Below are 25846 nucleotides of genomic sequence, written 5' to 3'. Positions count from 1 at the left end.
CTTGAAAGTAGTTCCAGTAGTTTCTTCAGGGCCCACACAATAGAACAACATTTATGTTCAATGGTTGCCCACCTTGTTTCCCGATCTTTTAATTGTCTACTAATAAAGCAGATGGGGTGCTCCCTGCCTTTGCTATGAAATTGGCTCAAGACTGCTCCTGTCCCGGGTGTTGGAAACATCAGTTTGGACTAGGAAGGCATGAGTTTAATCTGGAGCCCTCAGCACTGGATCTTTACAGATGGCATCTTTCTGCCCCTGGAAGGCTTTTACACAGTCCCCATTTCACTTGAACATTTTTGGGTACTTGGGAGAGGATATGGTATTCAGGGGAGAAGCTATGGTCCCCATAGTCCTCAATGAAGTTCCTGTAGTAACCAGTAAGTCCTAGGAAGGCGCTTACTTGAGTTTGAGTAGTTGGAGTGGTCCCGTCCTGTACAGCCTGTACGTTGCTGGGTAAGGGCTTGATCTCCCCTCCTCCTACCTCATGACCAAGGTAGACCACTTAAGTCTGACCAAATTGTCATTTACTTGCATTGATTGTCAACTTGGCCTTTTGAAGGGCCTGCAACACATGTCCCAGGTGGTCAGACGTTCTTCTCAAGTAGGACTCAACACTGCTATGTCATCCAAGTAGGCCATGCAGAAGTTCTCTATCCCATTCAGAACATGGTTAACAGGTGCATTCTTTAAAGCAAAGGGCATGCCCTTACACTGGTACAAGCCTTCTGGGGTTTAGAATGTGGTTTTCACCTTGGACTGGTCAGTCATGGCAATCTTTCAATAACCACTTGTCAGGTCAAAAGTACTGAGGAATTTTACTGAGGACAGTTTATCCACCAGGTCATTTCCTTGGCAAGGGATGGGCATCAGTCTTGGTAACTGCGTGTAATGCCCAATAGTGCACACAGAATCTAAGTTCTTTAGTTCCTGCCGTTGGTACTAACACAACTGGGTTAGACCATGGACTTGTGGAATGTTCAATCACTCCAAGGGCAAGCTTCTTATTGACCTCTTCTTTTATGTGGTTCCTCACATTATCTGACATACTGTAGTCCCTGCTTTTAACAGGTACACGATCACCAGTGTCAATGTCATGCTGGGGTCAAGCCTGGTGTTAGTGAAAACAGAGGGGCAAATTGAGTTGAGTTAAAGCTTTGCACACCTCATGTTGCTGTATGGACAGATTAGTAGAGTTTTACCCCTTCTACTGAACCATCTGAAGGGTGTCCCGTTAGAAGATCTGGGAGAATCTCACTCTCCTCTTCTTCTTGATCATAGGCTTAGAGCAAAGCTCCTATCTCTAGTCTGAAAACATAATCCTTCAGATGGTTGGCATGAAAGACCATAGTGGCCTCCTTGGGGTTCCCCAAGTTTACCAAATAATTGACCTCACCAAGTTTTCCTACAACTTTGAAGGGTCCTGTTCATGTGTCTTGTAAGAGCCTAGGTCTTACTGGGACCATGATGAGAACTTGTTGGTCTGGAGTAAACTACACCAAGTTTGCCTTCTGGTTGTGCCACTGCTTAACCAGAGCTTGACCAGCTTTCAAATTCTCAATAGCCTCCGTCATCGTTAGTGCCATAGTCAGTAATCCTTACTGGCTTTAGGGAAGGAACACTCTCCAGATCCTCCTTGATCATGGACAAAGGGCCTCTGACTGGATGCCATGAAGTAACTCAAAAGGGCTAAATCTTGAGGAACTTCTCTGTAGGCAAATACAAGGCATGGCAGAAGAAGAACTTTCTCCTAAGTGGTTCTTCCAAAAGTCCAATCATGCTCTTCATTGTCCTATTAAACCTCTCTACCAACCCATTTGTCTGAGGGTGGTAGGCATTTGAGAACGTGTGGGTGACCCCACAGGATTTCCACATGGCCTGCATGTAGTGGGACATAAAATGTGACCCCGTCTGATACAACCTCCTTAGGAAATCCTACTCTGGTAAAAATACCAAGTAGGGCCTTAGCCACTGCGAGCAGTAACAGTTGTCATTGGAATAGCTTCAGGGTACCTGGTGGCATAGTCCACCACAACCAATATAAATCGGTTGCCTGAAGATATTGGATGGCCTAGGGGAGCAACAATGTCCATCCCCGCCCTCTCAAAAGGGACTCCCACTACTGGGAGGGACACCAAGGGTGCCACATTCTTGGCTCCACACTTACCAGATAACTGGCAATTGTGATAACTCCTACAGTTTTTTTTTTATCAATTTCTGCACTCATCGTGGGCCAGTAGAAGTACAATGAGATCCTCTCCTTGGTCCTCTTAAAGCTTAAATGACCAGCCAGGGGGACTTCATGTGCGAACTGTAGGAAGTTGGGTCTCAATTCTGGGGTACCACCAGTCTCCTGGAATAGACTCCATAGGCTCACTGTAAAGACGTCCATCTTCCCAGTATAGCCTATGCTTATCAGGGTCTTGCCCTTCGTTCTGGGAAGCTGCCTGCTGACGCAGACCTTCTCGAGAGGGACCCTCTCTTTGTCCCCTACTGAAGTCTGGGCTTGAGGGTCCACCTTCTGCAAGCAAAGTCTGCAGCTCAGGATGGTCACTGGGATCCAGATCTTCTAGACAGGGGTGACTCTCCTCCTCTGACTCATCAGAAGAGGGTTCTTCAGGGGATTCCTTTGGCACCAACCCAGCCTCAGCTGCGGATGGGGTCGCAGGGGTGACCTCCAGGTTTTCAACTGAAACCTTTATCCTTGTGGATGTTTTGGGTTTGGGGCCCTTCTTGCCTTTAGAGACTCTAGGTTTTCCCTTGGCCTCTGTTGGAAGATCTCTTACGGTTGTCACTCTGGCTTTCCTTGTCAACTCCCTTCTCTTCTTAGAGGGGGGGTTTGGGTGTGCTGGAGACTACACTTAAAGTCTTCAAATCATTGAACAACAGTACTCTTCCTGAACTTCTGATTCCTCAGGTTGAAAGAAACTTTAATCTACCACAGTTATACTGGCCCCAGTGTCTCTAACGACAGGGTGTCCTGACCATTCACAAGTACACTGTCTTTATAATACTCGTTAGTATTATCAGGAATGGAATTCTAGGCCTCAATGTTCTGTTGCTCCCACAGTCCCAGAGATACTAAATAAACTCTAGCCTAAACACTGATAGGTTCTTCAGCTTAACGGTGAAAGCTAGCCCCTGTCATTGGAATATCCACATCCTGTGTGAATGCTAAACTGACAGAGGGGATCCCTGAAGGTTTACACTTACACCTGGGATCTCCTTTCACATGGTCACCAGACCCACAAATCACATTTTCCAAATGTCGTTTGGAATGGGTTTTTCTGATACCCTCCCTCTGGTTTGGGTGCAAAGGTTTCACTAGCCATATAAAGTTGTTTATGTGGGAATTTACCCTTGTTATGTTTGTGGCCGCCTTTTGGTGGGGATTTTTTAAATGATCCTTCTCATCCTTGTTAAGCTTTTTCCCCATCCTCTTTTTTTGAACGGGGCCACAGAATCCTTGTGAGTAGTCCCTACTGGCAACCCACAAGTCAGCAGCCACTGCTAGTTTCTTGTGGTCCAGTTCTTTCGAGTCAGCAACTTGCTGTCTCAGCTCTGGGGAACAGGCATCAAAAATACTTTCCAGCATGAGGACACCTCATGCCTTCATAACATCTCACCTTGTAGCCCTGAATCCACCCATCTAAGTTTTTCAGACTTTCACATACCCAAGTGGCCCCCAAGTTACCATCTATCTTCTTGTGGTCCATAAACCTTTTTAGTTATTGGGAAGAGTTTTCCCCAAAACTGTCTATGAGAGCAGTTTTTACCAACTGGTAATCTTGTCCATCAACATCTTTCAACTCCATCAGAGCCATTCTGGGGCGCCTAGAGATTATCCATGGAACAAACTCACTTTCACAAATACCTCGTACCTGGGGCAAAAGTACCATGCTACTCTTAATTTTTTTTTATTGTTTCTGGTTTGTTTAAACCTTTACAAAATATGAAAATAGATTAGACATAATAATGAAATATTTTGAGTAAAATTAAAAAATAAGAACATTCTACAAATATCAAAACAAACATACGTTTTCTATAGATTTTCTGGAGTAACGAACACCAATGACATCTGCATTGCATATATTTTTGTAAAAGGCATTTATTCTAAGTTTCATTGATATTGAATCACTGTGAAGTAGTTTCAACCATAAAAGTTCTCGCCGACAGTCTATTATTCACAAACTCAGAAAAATATATCATTCTTTGCAGTATCAGTTTAGGACACACTAATGGGAGATCACAACATTGTCCTCCATTCAATCAAATGATCTGATTACTTTTTTAATCTTGATTGGGTTATTGATAAGAGTCTGGAGAGAAGATTCCAATTTATGTAATACAGTTTCCACATCCCTTTTCAGAGAGTTCATGAATAAACCTGAGTTTTCATCTCCAATTTTATAATACATTGAGTCTATTTTACTAACTATGCATTTTCTTAAAAGTGACACTTTTTTTTCAATACATACAACTCTCCAAAGATTGTAAACCAAATTAATAATGAATACGTTAAAAAGGAATACATTTAGATAACATAAAAAAGAAATCTGCACACAAGGGCCTCGATTTTTAAATAAGGTGATAACTCAGAGGGGAAAAAGTCAAGTCCATATGTCAGACGTGGCATTACTTTAGAACAATAGAACTCTCTACACGGCCACATCGTGAATTTCCCAGATTTCCCTTCAATAGCTCTCATTTTTCTAGAAACAACAACTGCCTTCAACCTTAAGCAGTTTTTAAGAAGGTTCTTGGAATAAGAACTAGAAAAGGAATATCCAAGGTAGCAGAGGATTATGGGGTTTTATACCAATACCTTCACATTTCCAAGTGAACCTCAGGGTTTTTTGTTTCCTTGACTAAACTCAATGCAAATCGTTTTTGACTGATTAATTTTGAGTTTTAAATCAGAGACAGATGCTTCAAAAGCATTAATAGCTGTAGGTCAATTTTTGTACAATCAAATAAAAAATTGTCAGCAGAAACAACCCATTGGAGTCTCAACCGGCCAATCTTTGGAGCAAGTAAGCCACAGATTTCAAATGCTTAAGCAGCCCCAGAAACATACACATTAAATAGGGTTGCAGCAAGAATACATCCTTGCTTCAGGCCGTTATGAGTACTTATGTCTTGACATCAATCAGTCGTTCAACCTTACTTTCATTTTGGTGTTGGAATACAGGTATACTAGCAGGTCCAGTAGGTATCGATCCCAAGATCAGACAATATTTTCCAGAGAGTGGGCCTGTCCACCATGTGGAAAGCCATTGATAGATCTATTGATGCAATGTATATAGGTTGTCTGCCTTTTACCCGAGCACTAGTCTGTAAACAGGATAGTAAAAGGCCCCCTGTGTCAGTCCCAATATTCTTTATAAATCATATGTTTCAAAAGTCGAGTAAGCCTTTAGCATCAATCCAATCAACAATTTTTTCCAAAACTATAGATGCAGATATTTTAGATTCAATGTCCATGGACCTGGGGTATTGGAAGACTTGGAAGTAATACTGTAACTAGTTATGTTGGAAATCGAGACTCCAAATAAAAGTCGAAATTGGCATAAAAATTTAGACTAGTAATGGGTGCTCTATACATTTTCTCAAAGTACACAAACCAAACATTTTCACTAATCAGATTTATAGTAAGTTTTATTTGGGTAGCTTCTATATCATTTGTAAGGGACCAGAAATTCTGAGAGTTGTTTCTCTTCATTGTCAAAAGCATGTTTTTTCACAATCTGTTTGATGTAATGTGGAGCAATAGAATATAATCCAGTTCTTATAGCGTTGTCTCACTTTTTTGATTTTTTTTGTTTAGTTACAAACACATCGTCACCAGTTTTGAATAAAAGTCAATTTTTCTTTTCCTTAATTAAGCTTTACGTTTTTTAATCACTGAATCAAATGTGTGTCTCTGTTTGGGAATCGGAATTAACTGAGCAAGGCCCTAAGAACTGCATTTTAGAAGGAGACAGCTGATGTGTTCGTTCAAGTTTAAGTCGGAGTAAGTTAATAGTTTATTTTCAAGAGTATTCGAGTTTAAGTCATGCAACATAAGATTAGTGAATTCCGCTTTCTTCTGCATAATCCATTTCACTCTTGAGCCCCTAACATTAACCACTGAGCTCTGGCAGTAAGCCTCACAGTCTTGTGATCGCTTTATCCATTCTGTATTAAAAGAAAGCATTGAGTGATCCCTGTATGGTGTTTTGATTGAACTTCCAAATCACCTACTTTCTCAAAAGGTTGCTCACTAATAAATAGTCGATAATAGATGATTCACCACGGGCTTTCCACGTAGGTTTGGTGTTGAACATTAACTTTAAACCCCAGCTGATAGCAAATGATAGCCATAATGCACATCTGTATACTTTGTTACCGTGTTTAGAGTGAAAGTCACACATCAAGGCCACGGTCCATTCCATATCAGGGACAGACTGATTCAAGTCAGCGTTCAGACCTCCTACCAAAATAATAAAGCCCCCATGATAAGTGTCGAGCCAGTCCTCAATCCTCGGATTCAAGTTCTCTATCGTTTTACTAAGCTAAACATCTGTGTAATCTGAAGGATTCCAGTATATTTTTAGTATAAAGAGGTTAATTGTCCCACTTTGAAGGGACACTTGAAATGTAGCTAACATGATGCAACCCAATACTTGTATGCTCGAGGTCATTACAATTTAGTTGCCTTTTCTGAAGGCAATTGCAAGGCTGCCCTTCGGGCTGCCTCGCTCACCGCTCTTTGCAGGCAAACATTTAACTACAAAACCATCGATTATAAGATTACCTCGGGCCAAAGTTTCTTGAAGTAAAATAAATTCAAACTGGGCAAGTTCTAACATGAGGCTATTGTTTGTAAGTAGATGAGTGGCCGCAGGAATTCCAAGATACTAAACGAAAAGAGGGAACAGAGCTAAAGCGGCTTACCTAGAGTTTTAAGCTGGGCAATAGAATCCCTGAGAGATGGGGCAAGGAACCTCCAATCCTGGACTTCATTTGCTGTTGGTTCAACACATTCCACGGGTTTGGACTGACCCGTGGATTAACCTATTGGACCAGATAGGGACTGTTGCGATTTAAAATCAGTGTTTGTTTGGCTGTTAGCACTGTAAGGGGTTACATCAAAGCCACACTTTTGAAGAGATCCAGTTTCCTTAAGTATTAGGGTTCGAACAAGAGATGAAGGAATAATTAAGCGAACATAATTGTATCTATTTAAGTGTATGTAATCAATCAACTTTATATCAGCTGAGGCAATAAGGCTCAGCTCCGGTAGGTCAGAGAACAGACTAAGTATGTAAGACCTGTAAGACCTGTAAGACCTGTTCAGAGAGCAGGGGCCGCCTTCTTCAAAAACATAGTTCAGTATTAAACTCTGATCGTTTGGAAAAACTGAAGATCTGAGACATTTTGCTAATTCCACACAACTTTGATTTCTTGGGTTGTGAATGTCATGTCCAACATTATGAGGGGATTTCCATAGGTCATTTGCATATAAAGTCGCATTATTGTGCGCAGAAAACCCATGGTCAGTAGGGTAAGCAGAAGAACCCAACTCCGGTGTATACAAGGGGTGCAGACCGGAGTTGTTCGTCTCACGTAACAAATCAATTGTTTTTTGATGGAGTATACTTTTGATTACAAGGCGGACCAAATTTTTATTCAGTCCACCTTCTATCGTAGCTCCAGTCTTCTCACAGTCAGCAACTGATTTTTCAGAAGATCTACTTACAATCAGAGCAACAGTCTTTCCGGGCGTGGGAGCTGAATAACAAGAGTTCGTTCTTTTGCTATGAAATGAAGTCTTTTCTACTCTTCATCGTTTCAGAGACAAAACCCCCTGAAGGGAACTCGTGTGTACCTTTTCATGGGCATTATTACAGATGTTCATTAGCGCTGAGTGTGCATTTGTGTGATCTGGGCCATTAGTGTCCCTCTGAGTAAAAGGAAGAACAGGTGCAGCCATAGTCACAGGAATGATAGTTCTCTTGTTTTTTTCTTTTTTGTTTGGAGTAGGTAAGTTGACTGAAGTTGGAGTATTCGGTCGGGATAAAACCACTGGATTATTAAATATATTGTTATTGTTATTTTGCATTTATATAGCGCCTTATATACCATTGGTATGGTCTGAAGGCGCTGGTAGGTTGAACGCCCTTGGGAACCGAAGTTCATATCAGTAGAGAGAGTAGAGAGAGTCAAAAAAAGGGTACGTGTGAGCACCGGGTATGTGTGCAGCTTGTGCGGTATCCGTGTAATAGCTGCTTTCTAGCGGTAGGTGTGTTGGTTGGGAGGTCAGGAGTATGTGTTCGTTCTGGCAGGATTTATCCAGATCGGATGTGGCTGCATTAGGCCTGAGGAGAACGCCTGTCTAGGGGTGTGTAACCAGCAGTGATTACTTAGAATGATGTGGAGTAGCGGCGAGTGTTGGTGTGAAAACAGTTATACCGAATGGTGTCATAGTATCACTGCGTTCTAGTTGATTGGTGATGTAAAGAGAGAGTAAGCGTGGTGGTGGGATAAGATGGGTTATATGCCCTTTTAGACATTCCCTGCGTTCCAAATCATACTATATATACGTCGCATGCTCCAATCCGCTCAATGCACTCCTATCCACTCCATGCATCCCAGTCTGCTCCATATATTTCAGTCCGCTCCACGCATTCATGCATTCCGGCTTGCCGCGTGTGATCGAGTCCACTCCGTGCACTCCAGTTAGTCATGCGTACTCCAGTCATTGTGGATTATATGCTCTTTAAGCGTTCTCTACGTCACAAACCATACTTTATACGTCACGCAATTCTATGCGCTCCAGTCCGTTCCATGCCCTCCTATCCACTCTTGTCTGCACCACGCGTGCACTCCCGTCTGCCCCATGCTCTACGCATTTGGCAGCTCTACGTGTTCATCCATTCTACGCACTCATCAGTATTGGATGCAATCCGTGCTTGTTCGTTCTACCTACTCGTCCGCTCTACGCAACATGTCTGTTCACTTTGGGCACTTGTTCGCTCTGGCATTCATCCGCTTTATCCCCTCACATGTACTAGACATTCACCTGTTTTACGCACTTATCCCCTCACACCGCCTCTACGCACTCAACCCCTCTATGCACTCATCCCCTCTATGCACTCACCCCCTCTACGTACTCACACCCAGCCGCTCTACACATTCATCCACTCAACATGTTCATCCATTCCATACACTCATCTGGTCTACATATTCATTCGATTCCCATATTCATTCGAACTATACAGTTATCTGTTCTAAGTAATTCATCCACGCCATTCACTTTTGTTCACTCTGCATGCATTTTATCCATTTCGGGAGTTTAAATCTCTTTCCTGATCCCGTATGATTTACTCTTATTAACCATTTCACTGCTTTGATCAACTTTATTAATTTAATTCTGTTTGCTTTTCTAGTTTACATTTGGGGTCGTTAGCTGTTAGTTTCTCGCATCAGGTGGTTTGATGGATTGGTATCATTGAGTTGCTGTTGGTCTGTTTGGGTTGGTTTTAGGGGAAGAGCCAGGTTTTCAGCAATTTGCGGAAAGCCATTACATCCTCTATCTGGCGGATGTGGGGTGGGAGTGAGTTCCATAGTGTGGGGGCCAAGGCTGAGAATGATGATCCGCCTAACCTGATTGAGTTTGTCTTCGGAATGACTAGGAGACCGGCTGAGCTTGATCTTAAGGTGCGTGGGGAGTTGTAGGGTTTTAGTTTGTCTTGAAGATATTGAGGTCCAGTTTTATGCAGTGCTCGATGTGAGATGCACAAGGTTTTGAACGTCACCCTTCGGGCTACTGGAAGCCAGTGCAGCATCTTAAGGGCTGGGGAGATGTGGTCTCTTGGGCCAAGCGCAAGAGGCAATTTGGCTGCTGCGTTTTGTGCCCTTTGGAGTTTATTCAGTTGGTACGCGTGGACTCCGAGGTATAGGGGGTTTGCGTAGTCCAGTCTTGATATAACGATTGATTGGACCGCTGAGAGTCTGTTGGGAAAGGAGAGATATGGAAAGATGCGTCTAAGGGTTTTAAGGTGGTAGTGGCAGGACTTTGAGACGTTGTTCACTTGGCGCAAGAGTGTTAGGTCAGAGTCAAGGGTGCATCCAAGATTTTTCACTGAGTTGGAGGGGGTCGGAGAGTTGCCCATGGCGGATGGCCAGGGTAGTGGTTGTGGAAGAAGTTCCAGATTGCCACATACCATGATTTCCGTTTTGGAGGGGTTTAACAGGAGGTGGCTTTGGGTAATCCAGAGTTCTATGTCAAGGAGACAGGAGGCCAGGTCAGGTCGGCAGTTGGGTTTTGAGTTCAGGAGTTTGAGAATTAGTTGAGTGTCGTCGGCATAGTTGTAGCACAGGATGTTGTGCGAACGAATTATTGGTGGGAGGGTGATCAAGTAGAGGTTGAATAGGAGGGCGGATAGGCACGCTCCTTGTTTGGAGTAGTCGGGATAAAACCGCTGGATTATTAAATATAAGCGAATATGCCAAGAACTTCAAGCTCAATTGATTTCAGATGTTTGTCTATCCGAAGTTTCTTTGTTCTTAAGAGCCTCAGATAGCCGATTTGTGCTTTCAGAATATTCACATTGAGTTGCTCTGTGTATATGGGGGGAGTCACGCTAGTAGCAGGAACAATGTTACATTTCTTTCCGTCGTCAACAGAATCAGTTACAATAATTACTTCCTTGTCAAGTTGTGAGTCATTAATAAACTCATATAAACATTTGTCAAGCATTAACAAGCGTTATTAAAAGTCTTCAAGGCCAACGCTTGTTTGCGTCTTTTTTTTCTTTGATAGTTTAACTACAAACTGATCAGCAGAGTCAGTGCAAGGCACTTGTGCAGACGTTTCCTCTGCAGGCTCAAGAGGACTAATGTAACTATCAGAGCGATCGATGTTTTTTTCGGTTGTAGATAAAGTACTCTTAACATTTACAGGTTCAGTATGTAAAGCACCTAATGTAAATCTAAAGTCCTTTTTTCCAGTTGTATTAGGGACACACAGAGCAAGTAGGGAGGCGTCTATTGGAAAAGTAACTGTGTTAGATAAGGACTTCACAAGCATCTCAGGTATTGCAGTTAGAACACGCATTATTTTGTTCAAAACATGTGTGTGATTTTTTAATTCTCCAAGAATCTTTCAGTTCGAAATTTCAAACATTTCAATAAGGTCCGAATTTTCGTGAGTGTTCGATGCTTTGTTTGGTACAGAGAAATTATGGGCTGCATTAGAACAACAAGACATGGATCCAAGGTGTTGAGAAAGGTCCAAAAGCACAATTTCACCAGATTTAAAAATCTGAGGAGTGTTTATGTAAGAGTGCTCAAGTTCAGTCTCTTTGACGGAGCCTGGACTGTCACAAAGTTGTTTAAAAGCTCAATACAGAGGTCCTTGACAAAGAGAGATTGGGACGCCTCAGTGTTTTTGACACATGAGGCGCCGTGGCAGAGGTAACGCATTCATTTGAGCATTGCTGCGCACATTCTAACAAGTCGTCATTGTCTAAAGACAAAGGAAGGGGGATGGAAGCAGAACGCAAAATGCTAATGCGGCGTGTCATCAGGGGAGAAGACGCTGCATTAGCATTTTTCTTTGAAATAGAGTTTTTCGTCTTCATTGTTACAACGGGTATTGCAGTCCACGATATATTAAATGAAAGATATAGAACGTGGATGACAGTAACACCTGTCAAAGTAAGAGAACTACTCACTGAGTTGGAAACAGACGCAAACACCTCAGATCTTTTTATGCAGGTAGTATTCGAGTACAGGACAATCATGCCACAGCCAGCAAGCCCCTACCCATGCCCAGACGCAACAGGCCACTTTAAAGGCCACTTCCGCAAGGGTGCGCGCGCAGGGGCGTGCGCGTATTTCTTTATGTAGGAAGGATGAAGTGGGGCGTGGTATCTAATAAAATGTAAATAAAGAGACGTATATAATGTTAATATGAACAGTAAATGGAAAAGTGTAATTAAATCGTAAAGTGTCCAACAAAGTACAACATGAATGATGTTAACAGGAACGGCAAGCGTCACAGCTGTAAGTAAGTCTGTGAAGCAGAGTCTCCAGGTGTAACAGGCCACTTCAAAGGCCACTTCCGCAAGGGCACGCACCTTGCTACTTTTGAGCGAAACTACTGACCCTTGTCTTCAGGAAAATGGCCTTCTAACCAATTGGCCCATGAGCCTCCCGCCTTCCCCGAAATCATCTGGTTCCTTCACAGGAGTGCTCAGTGCATTATTTAATGGCCAGCCTCTTGTGGCGCAAGCACTGGACTGCTTCGACTTCCTGCTAGATACATACACCCTGATTTCACTTTCATTACTGAGACATGGCTCAGAGATTCCTCGGACATCGTTATTGGACAGGTATTACCCACTAATTTTGCCATGCTGCGGCAAGACCACCCCTCAGAACGTTCTGAGGGTAGAATTGCAATGATATTCAATTCGCTTTTTAAATGCTCTATTTTACCGTTCTCTCACACGCTGTTCATGGAATCCCGTCTTTTTCGTGCTAAAATCTCACCTACTTGTACCCTCAATTTTTTCTTGGTCTGTCGACCCCCCACTCATGATGCCACTTTTGTTCCTGGTTTTCTAGAAGTTGTTTCTGAGCTGAGGAGCCATCACAATTCCCATATTGTTCTTGGGGACTTTAATCTTCACCTCAATGATGTCTCCGACCTTCAGGCTTCCCGTTTTGTGTCTGCTCTTGCTGACTTTGGCCTCAGCCAGCTGGTTGTTGGCCCCAAACTGAACGCAGATGTAGAACAGACTATTCACTCTCTGCTTTCTCGCGCTTTTCAGAGCAACTGCTACTTATCTGTCAGCTATTGTGGAGGTCATACATGTTTTTTTTCACCTCCTCCATTGAATTTGCCTCTTATGCCCCTAAAGCCCTCTTCAAAATAGTTCACTCTCTGTCCACCCTTCCCTCTGCGAATCAGATCAGTCCCCCTCTCTCTCTCTGTTGATCCCCATCTACTTTGAGGATAACAATTCTCTCATTCGACATAAGATCATGGCTTCACAGTGCTCTGTCTCTCTGCTTCCCCCTGCCTGTTCTATCTCTGCGCCCCCGGGCTCACTGGTCTAATTTCCAAGTCTTTTCTGAAGCTGACAATCACAGCTATGATGCGCCTCAAATCAGTTTCCCCATCTGACCCCATTCCACTCAGGGTTGTTAAAGAGATCATTCCCCAGATCGCCTCTCTGGTGACTTCTTATGTTAACTCTTCTCTGGCTACTGGTGTCATTCCTCCTCTTAAAAACACACAGGTCATTCCCCTGCTAAAAAAAAAAAACAATCTGGATCCAGCTTTCCCGGCTAATTTCTGTCCCATTCCTCTCTATCTTACCATATGAAACTGCTAGAATCTCACATCACCCCTTTGCTGTCCTCCTTCCTCGAAAATTCTAGCCGTCTCGATTCTTTTCAGTCTGGCTTCAGACCCAACCAAGGCACCGAATCAGTCCTGGGCATTTCTGGAAAAGTTTTGCAATGGTTCACTTCCTTTCTTACTGATCGCTCGCAATCCTTGTTTCTGTCCCCTTTTACGTCATCTGCTCTTCCCCCTTCTTTGCGAGTCCCACAGGGCTCTGCGCTTTCTCTCCTTTTCAATGTGTATATTCACCCTCTTATTTCTCTTATCCACTCCTATGGTTTCTGCTGCTATTCTTATGCTGAAGATACCCAGATCCTGATGCGACTGGATCTGGCTTCGCCTGACATCACCTCCCAGTTCCGTTCCTGAATTTCCGCCATTCATTTTTGGATGGTACTCAACTGGCTCTGTCTCAAAAGGGACAAAACATAGGTCCTTTTAGTCAGTCCCCATCCCAACACCTCTCTCTGGTCTTATGCTTTTCGGCACCCAGAGTTTGGGCCTCTTCCTAGCCCTTTGCTTGTTGTCAAAAGCATGGGGTTCAAACTATTCTCCTCTCTCTTCTCCCCCAGGTGATTGAGGTTTGTGAGTTCAAACTCTGTCTTGCATAAGGTCCTTCCTTTTCTACCTGCCCCCCCTCCCCCCTTCGCCCGAGTGTGGTTTCTTCCCTTATCTCAGGCTCTCTCGGCTATTGTAACTCTCTGTACCTGGCCCAGCATAAGAACTTGCTCCACCGCCTTCAGATTCTCCAGAACTCTGCAGCCCATCTGGCCCTGGGGGCTCCCCAGCCCTGTTCGGCCAAAGCCGCTCTGGACACTCTTCACCGGCTTCCGATTGCCAGCAGGGTTAACTTTAAAGCCCTGTGCATTGTCCACCGAGCCTTCTTTAAAAGCGGCCCTGTCTAGCTGCAGGTGAAATTTGTTTGTGCTGCCCAGCTATGGAACTCGCTTCGTCTTCCATTACGCCAGGTACAGGATCATCTCACATTCTGTCGCAGACTCAAGACTCTGCTCTTCTCCTCTTGATTGATGTTGCGAGCATGCCGGCTGCCATTCCCCATTCTCAAGATAAAGGCAAAGAGGACTCAGAAACAGAAGTGGAATCAAGGAACAACTTTTTCATGTCTAGTTCATGCTGCATCTCCTTTACCCAGAGTTGCAGTTACTTCCTCATTCATGGGTCCCTCATTTCAGACTGAATTTCAGGTTTCCTGTAGTCAAGCTGCATTTTCATTGTTTCTAGCACTAGAACCAGCTCAGCTGACATGTTAGGTACAGGTAGGGTGAGGTCAGAGGATTGGCAGGCGGATTAATATTCACATTTTCATCCACATCATCTTCTACCTCATTATCTGGAAATTGAGGACTAAGAGTTCAACTTTGACCATCATTATCTTCTAGGTCTATTCTGGAAGTAGGGGTTACAGGCCTACTTGCAGTTTGGTAATCCAACAAGTTTTGGATTAACTCAGTTTTTTTTCCTTTTGTACCAAGACATTTATCTTTAAAGTTTCAACAGTAGGAGACATAAGAGCTTCTGCATTATTGCTTTCCATAGTCGACATAGTTTTAGTACTTTACAGTATTGCGACATGGAGGATGGATTCTGTGTGTGCAAAACAGAAATCGGTGTAATCCAACCTATACAAATCCCACAAGATTTAACACCAGTGTTAGGGGAGTTTTCCTAAAGTCCTACTGGTAGTAAGACTTTAGTAAGCTATCCCAGCGGCTTATAGATCCCAAACTCTTAGTATCAGTCTGTACTACCTCAGGACCTTGGTAGAGTGGCAGAGCAGTCTGGCTTATCTTAATAGGAAGATGTGAGCTGTAGGTAAGTGCATTGATTTTTAGTTAGACAGGCACAGCAAAGAAGCACTTGCAATATTAGTTATATAAATTATATGTTACTCACCGTAGAGACTAACATACTCCTAGGCCATAGTCCCCTTTCCTCCATACTGTATGGGCATCCTTCGCTAGGGACAGGAGACAAAACCTTTTTCACCAGAAAGAATAGTCTTCCCCTTTAAATTTAGAGGTATGCTGGGGCACGGGACATGTAGCATGTGCTCCCCTGACTCCGTCCACCGGTGCCACTCCTCACTCCCCTTTGAAGCATCGACAATATTCCCATTGCCTAGTGACACCAGTTTTATTAAGGGGGAGGATGGTGGGATGTATGGAGGAATGGGTACTATGGACTAGGAGTACGTTAGTCATTACGGTGAGTAACTTATAATCACTCCCGTCCCCTTTCCTTCATACTGTATAGGCAATTACAACTGATTGTAGGCCCAGGGAGGAGAGGTGACCCTCCTAGGAAAACAAGTTCCTTAATACTGCCTGACCAAATGCTGTGTCTGACCTGGCGCTGCCACCCAAGCAGTAGTGCTTGCAGAAGGCCGAAGGCATGGCCCATGTAGCCGCCTTAGTGATGACCTGCATGGAACATGTTTCTGAAAAGCCACAGCCGTGGCCTTGGCTCTGATAGCGTGGGCATGCATATTTGCCACGAGCCGTTTGTGCTGCCCCTCATAAGCCTCCTAGATGGCCGCAATCATCCATCTTGCTATGGAGGTCTTGGAAGCTTTATAGCCTGGCCTTGACCCACCAAAGTTGACAAAGAGCACCTCCGATTTGCAGAATCTCCTGGTTCTGTCTAGGTAGAATTTTAGAGCACGCCTGACAGGATGACAGTGCAGTACTCTCTGCACTTCGTCCTTTGAGTCAGCGAAGAAAGTAGGTAGGACTATCTCTTCATTGAGGTGAAATGAGGAAACTACCTTAGGCAAGAATGCAGGATGGGCTCCAAGGACCACCTTGTCTTTATGAAAAGTAGTGGAGGGCTCTGAAGCCACCAGTGCCTGAATTTCACTGACCCTGCGTGCTGACGTAAGACCCACCAAGAGAGCTTTCTTGATGGTGACCAGCCTGATGTCCGCGGATGCCATTGGCTCAAACGGTTTATGGGCCAAGGTGCCCAAAACTACATCGAGGTCTCACACAGAGTGTGGCTTCTTGATAGGTGGGTAGAGCCTGGTGAGGCCCGCCAAATGCCTTTTAACTATCGGATTGGAGGATGAGAAGACCTCCTTCGAGTTCCTATAGGCGCAGATGGTTGCCAGATCGGTGCAGCATGTATCTACTTGCACCCCAGAGGGTGCAAGGTGTGCTGAGAAGGATAGCACGTCGTCCAACATGCATGTCAAAGGACCAACCCCCTTTGTGTGAATGCATGTTTTTTGCCCAAGGAACATCCATAGCTTATTACTGTGATTGTGTATTTTCAAGGCATTAAGCCGTTGAAGACAAGAGGCTGCTATTCTGTTAGGATGCTATGCGCTTGCTTTTAGCTGAAACCACAATCGTTATTCATCAATGGCAATATAACGTCTATAGCAGATATCTTAACTTTGTCTTTTGACACTAGCCTTTGCTGTATGTGCAACCGTGTACTTCGTATTCACCGCAGGCACAGTGAGTGAAGTTGTCTAATCTGTGGCACATCTGCCTTAGCCCGTATGTAACATTTGTAAATCATGACACTTGCTCTTGTACTGGCTCCTAGTTGTGTTGCTCCTAGCGCCCTGTATGATGTCTAGGTTAGCCTCTGACAGAAGCAGATGCTTTAGTGTGACCTGTTCAAGAACCACGCTGCAAGGGCCAACTTCGGGTGTGGGGGGGGGGATGACCATGCCTTCTTGTTGAGAGAGTAGGTGAGCTGAATCCAGCGGAAGGTGCACCAGGGCCTGCTCTGACAGGTTGAATAGTTCTGAGAACCATGGCCTCACGGGCCCCCACGGAGCTACCAGGATGACACAGAGGTGCCAAGACTCCCTGATCTTGCAGATTACTCTGCGGACTAGGGGAGTGGGAGGGAAGGCATACGCGTTCATGTTGTCCCATTGTATCTGCATCGCCCAGAGAGCCCCAGCCCTGGGCCTGCCAGGAAGCGAACTGGGGGCACCTCCTGTTGGACCAGGTGGCAAAGAGATCCACCTGAGGATGACCCCATCTGTTGAAGATCCCCTGAATGACTTGTTCGTTCAACTGCCATTCGTAGTTGTCTGCACCCAGTCTGCTGAGCCAGTCCGCCTCCAGGTTGGACTCCCCCAGGAGGTGGATTGCGCTCAAGTACAGGTTATTCCAGGGACCACTTCCGGATGCTGACTGCCAAGGTGCATAGGATAGGAGATCTGGTGCCCCCCCTGCTTGTTGATGCAATACATGCTGGTGGTGGTGTCCGTTTGAATGAGCATCATCTTGCCACTGATCAACGGAAGCAGGCTTTGAGAGCAAGCCAGATCGTGTTTAGGTCCAGCCTATTGATGTGTGCCTCCTACTCCTGAAGAAACCAAACTCCATGGACGCTGAGGCTGTCCAGGGTGGCTCCCCAGCCCTCCAAGTCAATGGTGATGGTAACATGCGGTGCTGGTTGCCAGAAGGGCCTGCCTATCCTCAAATTGTAGTCCTTGCTTCAACGACTAGGTCCTGGTGGAGAAAGGGAGGAATGCTGACTAGTTCCGCCTGGGAACCCCTCTCCTGACCATGAGGCTGCGAAGTGCAGTTGCAATCGTCTCATTTTGAGCTTCGGGTATGGCACTGCCAGTAGACAAGCGCCATGATGCCCAAGAGTTGTTGGTACCACCATGCTGAGGTCACCGCTCTGCTGAGAAAATGACCTGTGGCCCTCTTGATGGCTGTGATCTTGTCCTCTGAGGGGAAAACTGTCTCAGAGCTCGTATCCCAGATGAGGACCAGGAACGTTAGGTTCTGCGTAGGGTCCAGCTGTGACTTGTTGAGGTTGATGGTAAAACCCAATTCGTGTGGTGTATTCATGAGGGCGGAGGAGGTGTGATGGACCGCCTCCGTGGATCTCACCCTGATGAGCCAGTCATCTAGGTACAGATAGACATGGCGACCCTGGGCTCTGAGAAGGGCTGCCACCGCATTCATGAGTCTGGTAAAGACTCAGGGTGCTCAATTGTATTGGAAATGGAACCCCATGATCATGAACTTCAGAAAGGACCGATGAGGCTGCCAAATCGGGACGTGTAGGTATGCGTCCTTCAGATCCAGGGAGCACATCCAGTCTCCCTTGCACAGTGTCTCCGCAATAAGCGCTGGGGTAACCATCTTGAACTTTGAAGAGCGAGGGAAAGGTTCAAGGTGGAAAGGTCCAACCCAACACTCAAGCCAGCCTGGTTCTTCTTGTGTATGGTGAAAATCTTGGAGTAGAAGCCCATACCCCGCTGGGAGGCTAGGAATTCTTCCACTGCCTGACTCTCTACGGGTGATCAAATTTCTGCCAACAGTTATTGTCCCAATCTATGGGAGTGGAGGGTGGGAGTGGAGGAGAGGAGGAAAGAACCGGTAGGCGGTAGCCCATGGACACTACTGACAGGATCCAGGGGTCCGCGAACCTCATGCTCCAAGATTGTGCACGAAGGGCAAGCCTGGCCCCCCACCGGAGGCACGTGGACCCGGAGGGGAGTGTCATGCCTTCTTTCCCTCTGAGGCTGGGGCTGCGGAGGGGGACTGAAAGAAGCCCTTATTCCCTGCCTTGTGCTGTTTCCGGCGATGCTGACTTGGGGAATCGGTCAGGCTGTCTTGACCTTCGTTCCTGGAAGCCCCGGAACCCGCCGAAGGCCTGCCCGTTGTCGGAATGCTGGTGCGTCTGGCTGTACGTCCTGGGCGTGGACTTTGTGGATAGATAAGGATTTTGCAGTCTGGGAACTGTTTTTCTTTTTATCGAATTCCTCATCGGTGGTGGAATGAAAGAGGTCGCCATCCTCAAATGAAAGGTCCAATATTCGATTTTGGACGTCTGGGTTGAACTTGGTAGCCCGTAGCCAGGCAGTTTTCCTCATGTACATAGCGATGTAGATGGCACGGCCTGAGGTGTCTATATATGCCACTGTGGACTCCATGATGTCTTGAGCCACCATCTTTGCTTCTAGCAGCCCCGCCTATAAGCGCACCTGGCTCTGCACCCGAAGTTCCGGAAGGAAGTCGGCTATTTCCTGCCAAAGCCTTTGATTCATGGCTGCGAGCATGGTGTCGGCATTCGACTGACGAAGGTGCAGTGAGGCGTTGGAATAGACCTTCTTTCCATATGCCTCCAACATCTTCTCCTCCTTGCCTAGGAGCGCTGAGGACGAGGTAGCCGAGGAAGACTGCGGCTTAGAGTAAAGTGATGCTGCAGCAATCGCCGAGGAGTGTGGTTGAGGGTGTGCCTACAGCAAGATTGGATTCCCCCTCCAATGCCTGCATTTGCCATCGAGGCGCCGATTAGTTGGCTGTGCCAAATGGAGTTTAAGCCATCCCTTTTTGGCCAAGGCGACAAAGTCCTTTTGTATCGGAATCCCTGTTCTAGCTGTAGGGGGTAGAGTGAGGACCTCTGCAAGAACCACCGCCTCGGATTGTTCAACCTCGGGTTGTGGAATCCCCAACTATTCAGCCAGACCTGCGAGCCGTTCATGGAATGCTTTGGCTGAAGACGGCATGTCAAGGTCCTCCTCTTAATCAGTGTCGGCCAGGGTGTCTTGCTGGTCCGGAACAGGTAGAGGCGTACTGGGAGCTGAAGGCTGCCGGGTGCTGACCGGAGCCGGATGCTGCTGTGGAGGCTGCTGTGGAACTGAAGTTACTTGAAAATATAGAAAAAGAAACTTAAAGGAAGACTCTAAGGGCCCACAGAAAAACTGCCCATAAGGAGCAGGGTGTTTCAGTTCTAAAAACACAGATGACTGAGAGCCAACATTTCCAAAGTGCCCCTCCGAGCAGGTGCAGGAACCATGTTGTCTTCTCAACCTCCCCTCTAGTTCCAGAGGTCGGCAACTCCATCTTACATTGGGCCAGCCCATAGCGAGCAGTGGCCCTCTCTTCGCTCCACCCATCAGTCCACTCCTCCTCTCCCTTGGTTCTTCTTTGGGACAAGTTCCCAACTCACAGCCCTGTCTGCTCTTGCCCGTTGGTTTCTTTAGTGGCTTTGGAGCCGAACCCACCTCTACGAGGGGTAGGATACTTTTTCCTTCGTCCACCGTGTTGATTTGATGCGGTCGGCCTTCCCAAGTGAACAAAAACTGAATGGGAAAGTCCATCTATAACTCACCCTCCTTGGCGAGAGAAACTTAGTGACCGACCCCATCGCCCTCCTCTTCTGTAGGGAGGATTGTACCAGATCCTGATACAGCAATATTTCCATTCCGTTCACTGCAAGGTGTTGCGCCCCCCAGCTCTTAAAATGTCTTCTTTCTGGCCGTATAATGTCAAGGCGGCCAGCACGTATCGGGGGTGCGCCCCTGGTTCAGTTCTTTTCAGCCCTACTCTGCGTATCTTATCAATGCCGAATCTGTTTGGATGGAATATCAGTACACAGACCCCAGAAGCACTGCTGCATTGTAGCTTTTAGGTCCTTGTCCTCAATATCCTCCGGCAGACCCTTTACCCTTATGTTCGACCCGTGCAACCTGTTTTCCAGGTCTTCATACTGGACTTAAGGTTCCGCAAGGGATTTGTTAGGTGGTCCAGGGATTCATCAGTCTTATTGGCATCTCCTGCCAGGTCCTGCACAACCGTCTCTGTGTAGTCCATTCTGTATTCCAACTTCCCGATCTACGCTTTCAGCTCCTTAGTGGATAGCTTGATCTCTTCTTCAAGCGCAGTGAACTGGTCCTGGAAGGAGGAAGTAATTCTGTCATGGAACTCACTCAGACACTGGACCAGCTCCTCCTTGCTGGCCGCCATAGCCCTGCTTCTCCACTGGTCGCTGGCGCCTCAGACAAGCATTGCTTCCCCCTTTCTCTCCTGATACCATCACCTGCTGCCGCCAGCGCCTTTGGAATTGCCCCTTCTTGTGTCTTGGGGGCGGATTGCAGCAGTGACGAGGAGGTCAGCCTTCCCTTTGCCTTTGAGTGTGGCATCAGCTGAGGCTCACCAGCTGAGTGCCCCTCAGGTTGCCTGACTTGCCTGCCGGGACCCCTTCTTCTCAGTGCTTCTGTGTCCTTCTGATGAGAGTGCTCCGGCCTCCCAGTCCAACCTGTCTCACTCTTTGCGACCAACTACAGCAGGCTTCCTTTTCACAGCTACAAGGCCTGCTTCCTACAGCCTCCTCCTTCTAGCAGCCGTGGGCCAGTCTACTCAACCTTCTGGGGCCTCCCCAGTCCCCTTAGTCACTTGCTTGCTCCATTGCAGACCATCGACTGTGGGCCCGGGACTCCCTTTCCTAATTCTCATTTCGGCTGCTTACTGGCCATGGCTCCTGCCCCGTGCACTCACTGATGCAGCTGGAGGGGATCCTCCAGCTCCCCCTCACCTCCTCTGCTTTTGGGTTGACACTGACAGCCAGGCTGGCACTCACCGCTGCAATTTATTTATTTGTATTTATAAAGCGCACTTGCAGCCCAGGGGCATTGAGCAACAATGTCGGGTCCTCCGTGGGATAGAGGGAGCGACAGCCCCTCCCCCAGATTACTACTGTGCCCCCAAGGCCACCTCCCTGGCATGGCCACGTTCGGTGACGGGATCTGCGTTGTGAACCCCAGACATCTCTCGCCACTCTCCATGGGCACCTCTGCTACTTCTTGACTTCACGCTGAACCCAGCCCTCTCTCCAGCACCTTAAGCACCCTCTCTCCATTTCTTGCCTCCACTTCTTTCAGTGCGCGGCGATGCCGCTTATCCTTCACGCATGCTGTGGGGGGGGGGTATGGGTGAATGGGGCCTGGAGGGAGAGCGTCATCTCTACGTCCCCTCCCATTCAGAAGCCATCTTGAATTCCCAGCTTCTCCTTGTTTAACTCAAAGATGGCCTCAGCTTCTGAGGTGGTCACAGAAACTTTGAATGAAGAGTCACCCTCCTCCTCCTCCCTTTCCACAGTAGTAGCAGTGGCAATCCAGCCCCAGCATCCCATTCACTGGAAGAGGCACAGTACTATTCCTTTCATGATCCAGAAAGTTGCATACAAGTTCAGCTGTGTTGCCAGAGACTGCCAATCCTCTGTCAACAAGTACACTTTTTAACTGATAACTTTCTAAGTGGTCATAAAGACTATTTCCATGTTTAAATTGCAGTAGGTGATTTGATACTACTAGATGTGTCAAATTACAGTGTTTTCTCAAGTATAACCCAGATACTACACCAGTGGACAACATTGGGGTGCCCAAAGCGTATCCTCACTGGTGTACACCAATTTGTTAGGGCTGGATTGCTATACTCTGGCCTGGTGGACAGATGTATAGGAGGCCAACCTAGTTAGTGAACAGGTACAATTCTGGGAACTGTAGCCAGACCAATCAAGGAAGCATGGAGAGTATTCAGGGCTAAGCCTCAGGAAGGATGAGCCTGATGAAGGGTCCACAAAATAAGCCCGCAAGGTATTTAATCAAGGATTGCACTTAGAAAAGTAGTTATAAAAATAATATATTTACTTATGGCCACATAACACTATTACTCATACGTCCCATCCCCTTTCCTCCATACTTATGGGACATTCCTCCGTCCTGTGGGACGGGAGCACTTTGTAAAAAGCATCACATTTTTCAAAAATGTGTCCTTACTCTCTTTTTACGCGGGGTACCGCACGCGGCTGTAATCCCGCCCTCCTTAGCTCCGCCCTGCGCATCGCCCATAAGTCCTTTTCTCCGCATGTTCGGGACTGGACGCACTTGCATCTTCGGAAGAATTTTCCCTTCCAGTGTTGTCCTCTCCTGCTCTGGTTTAGAGGTTGCGTAGTAGTCCATCTATGCCGGTTCGGTTAGATTTTCCTTCTTGTTATTCTTGCGAGCGACGATTCGCTAGGGTGGATCGCCATCCTCTTTGTTTAGAGTGTTTGGGTCCGGATCACCGGTGGGACTCATGCTTCTACTGTGATTGCCTTTCGGTCTGGGCACTTCAACGTCGTCTGGAGCGGTGGGAGGAGGTGTTTCAGCGCGTACCTCCACCGCATTTTCAGAGTTTCATAGACAAGAAGAAGAGACGCCCGGTAAATTCTTTAGTTTTTTGGGCACCCCGACCGGGGGACTCCTTACCGGGGTCTTCCCGGTCCAGGAGGGGCTTTAAAAGCTGTTACCGGGGTTTCCCTTGAGGTGCCTTTCAGGCCTAAAAAAGGTACCAGAGTTTTCTCCGAGGGCCTCCCTAAGGGGCCTGCCTACACCGGATTACTATCCAAGGCCCTTACTGTGGGGGCTATTCAATGGCCCAGTTATACTGAGGCTGGGGGTACCGGAGCTTGCTTCGAGGTCTCCTTATCTGGAGCTTCCCATACAGACCCTGGGGTGTGCCCTGAGGCTTCGGTAGAGGCTTTCTAAACCGAACCAAGGTTCGAGGCCCCTCGTGAGGGAGCTGTTGGCATACTCGAGTCCTAGGTTCCTCTGTCTGAGGCTAAGGTGACCGACAGAAGTGAGAGGCCTGTTAAGGTCTTGTCGGTGAGGTGGATTCCTCATCGTTCCCGCCCTGGTGGTGATACCGGTTCTGTCGAGGGGGCACAGAGTGAGGTCGCTGACCGTAATTCCTCTGTTACCGTCGTGGCCGAGGTTCCTCTTTTAGAGGCTAATTTGGCTGATAGTATGTCTCAGAAACATCGTAGGCCAAACAGTACCGGCTCTGCCGAGGTTCCTTTTGTCAATGCTGAAGTCAAAACCCCTGACCCGTCTGTGGAGACCCCTGCCTCACTCACACATGTGACGCAGTTCTCCTCAGGCGCTGACAAAATGGTGCCCGTTCCTGCGCAAACTACGGTGCCCATTTTGGACTCTTCCCTTACACCTATGCCATCGGTGCTGGGAGCATTTTTTCAGGTGAACATCGATTTGCTTGTGCGCCGTTTCGTGCAGTTTATGACTGGAACACTCAGATGCCATTACCGCACTCGGTCTCGCTTTCTACAGCGTCTGCGCCATCCATGTATGTTAATCCGGCTGGAGAGGGCCTTTTTTGGCAGGCCTCTCCCTTGCGGCCCTGGAGGTACACCTCTCATGCGAGGCCTCTGCCCGTCCCAGCGTCTAAGCCTTTGGCGGAGGATTCCTTTTTCGGAAAATTTCAGAAGCTCATGCACTCTGACCCCATGAAGAGGTATTTCAGAGGTCTTTTTAAGGAAATCTGCCCTCCAGTGCCGAATCCTGTGCCGACGGTCCATGTCGTAGCACCGGTTGTTCCGGCAGCTGTTCCACCTCTACCGGTTGGCCCCCCTCCAGCCCTTCCACCCCTGTTCCCTTGTCTCCAATAGACAAGTCTTTGGCGGAGCCGGATATGACGCAGGTCGATCCGGACGCGTTGAATGACAGGCAGGGGGATCAGGATGGCTATGATCAGCCCCGGTCTGTTAGGGCGTTCCATGACCGGGTACTGGACATGATGGTTCTTCTGGATGTTCCAGTACCTGAGGGACCCACCCCCCCCCCCCCAAGAAGGGGTACTTTCTGGGGCGTTCACCTTGTCCCCTCAGGAGCGCACTGGCTTGTTCTTCCAGGAGGACATTTTGGCCGGGGTCCGCAAGGTCTGGGATAAGCCACACTCTGGACTGTAGGTTAACAAAAAGATTGACACTCGTTATAGGCTTCATACTTCGGAGGAGGTAACCTTAGCGTCTTGCCCGCTCCCTTCCTCCATAGTGGTGGCAGCCGCCACGCTACAATCCAGACCAGCTTCAGCGTCGTCTACAGCAGCGGCTCATGTTCTGGCCAAAGAAGACCAGCTGCTTGACTCTTTGGGGCAGAAGATCTTTGCTAATTCGTCCCTGCAGTTGCGCCAGGTGAACACAGAGCTCATATTAGCGGGGGCGAATATGAAAATGTGGAAAGGTCTGTCAGAATTTGAGGAGTTAATTCCTGCGGACAAGCTGGACGATTTTAAGGCTGGCTTGTCAGATGCCAGAGTCCTGGTGCAGGACATGCTTGAGGCTGCGGCACATCATGTCAACACCTCGGCTCGAGGCCTCATGCTTGGCACGGACATCTCTCGTCAGGCTTAGCTTCATGCCACAAAGTTTTCCAAGGAGGTTCAGGATAAAGTTCTGGACCTGCCCTTTGACAGCAAAGAACTGTTCCATTCGTCAATGGATGTAGAGCTGACTAAGGACAGCACCCAGAGAGCCAAGTCCCGGTCTGTTGTGGTGAAACCTCGTTTCAGGGCTCAGAGAAAGCCCTCACAGACTCGGTCCTCCTCTGGTTTTCTGGATCGAAAGACATGTAGAGTAAATCCTCCAGCTTGAAACTCTCATGGGCGTCAGGAGCGAGTCTGATTTTTCTCTCTGTCCTCTGCCTCCTCCTCAGGATCTGGGGGTCTCGCCACAGAGAAACCCACTAAATGAGGTTTTTCGGTGCTCGCACGAGACCCCGGTGGGAGGGCGCATTGTGTCTCACTGCGAGGCGTGGCAGACCATCACCGAGGAACAGTGGGTCTTGTCCGTTGCTCGGGCGAGCTTCCGCTTGCCCCTTCCCCACCCATCAAT

The 25846-nt window shown here is 47.2% G+C and overlaps 1 protein-coding gene across 2 annotated transcripts in view; it reads right to left on the bottom strand.

The window, feature by feature from the left end:
• The window catches only part of NUP93 (nucleoporin 93), a 1186812-nt gene that overhangs the window by 275699 nt on the left and 885267 nt on the right, over positions 1–25846 (bottom strand). The gene's annotated exons all lie outside the window — the stretch shown is intronic.

The sequence above is a fragment of the Ambystoma mexicanum genome, chromosome 1q (assembly GCF_040938575.1).
Source record: "Ambystoma mexicanum isolate Mex_15411 chromosome 1q, UKY_AmexF1_1, whole genome shotgun sequence".
Taxonomy (NCBI): Eukaryota; Metazoa; Chordata; class Amphibia; order Caudata; family Ambystomatidae; genus Ambystoma; species Ambystoma mexicanum.
This window is presented reverse-complemented; position numbering and strand designations above follow the sequence as displayed.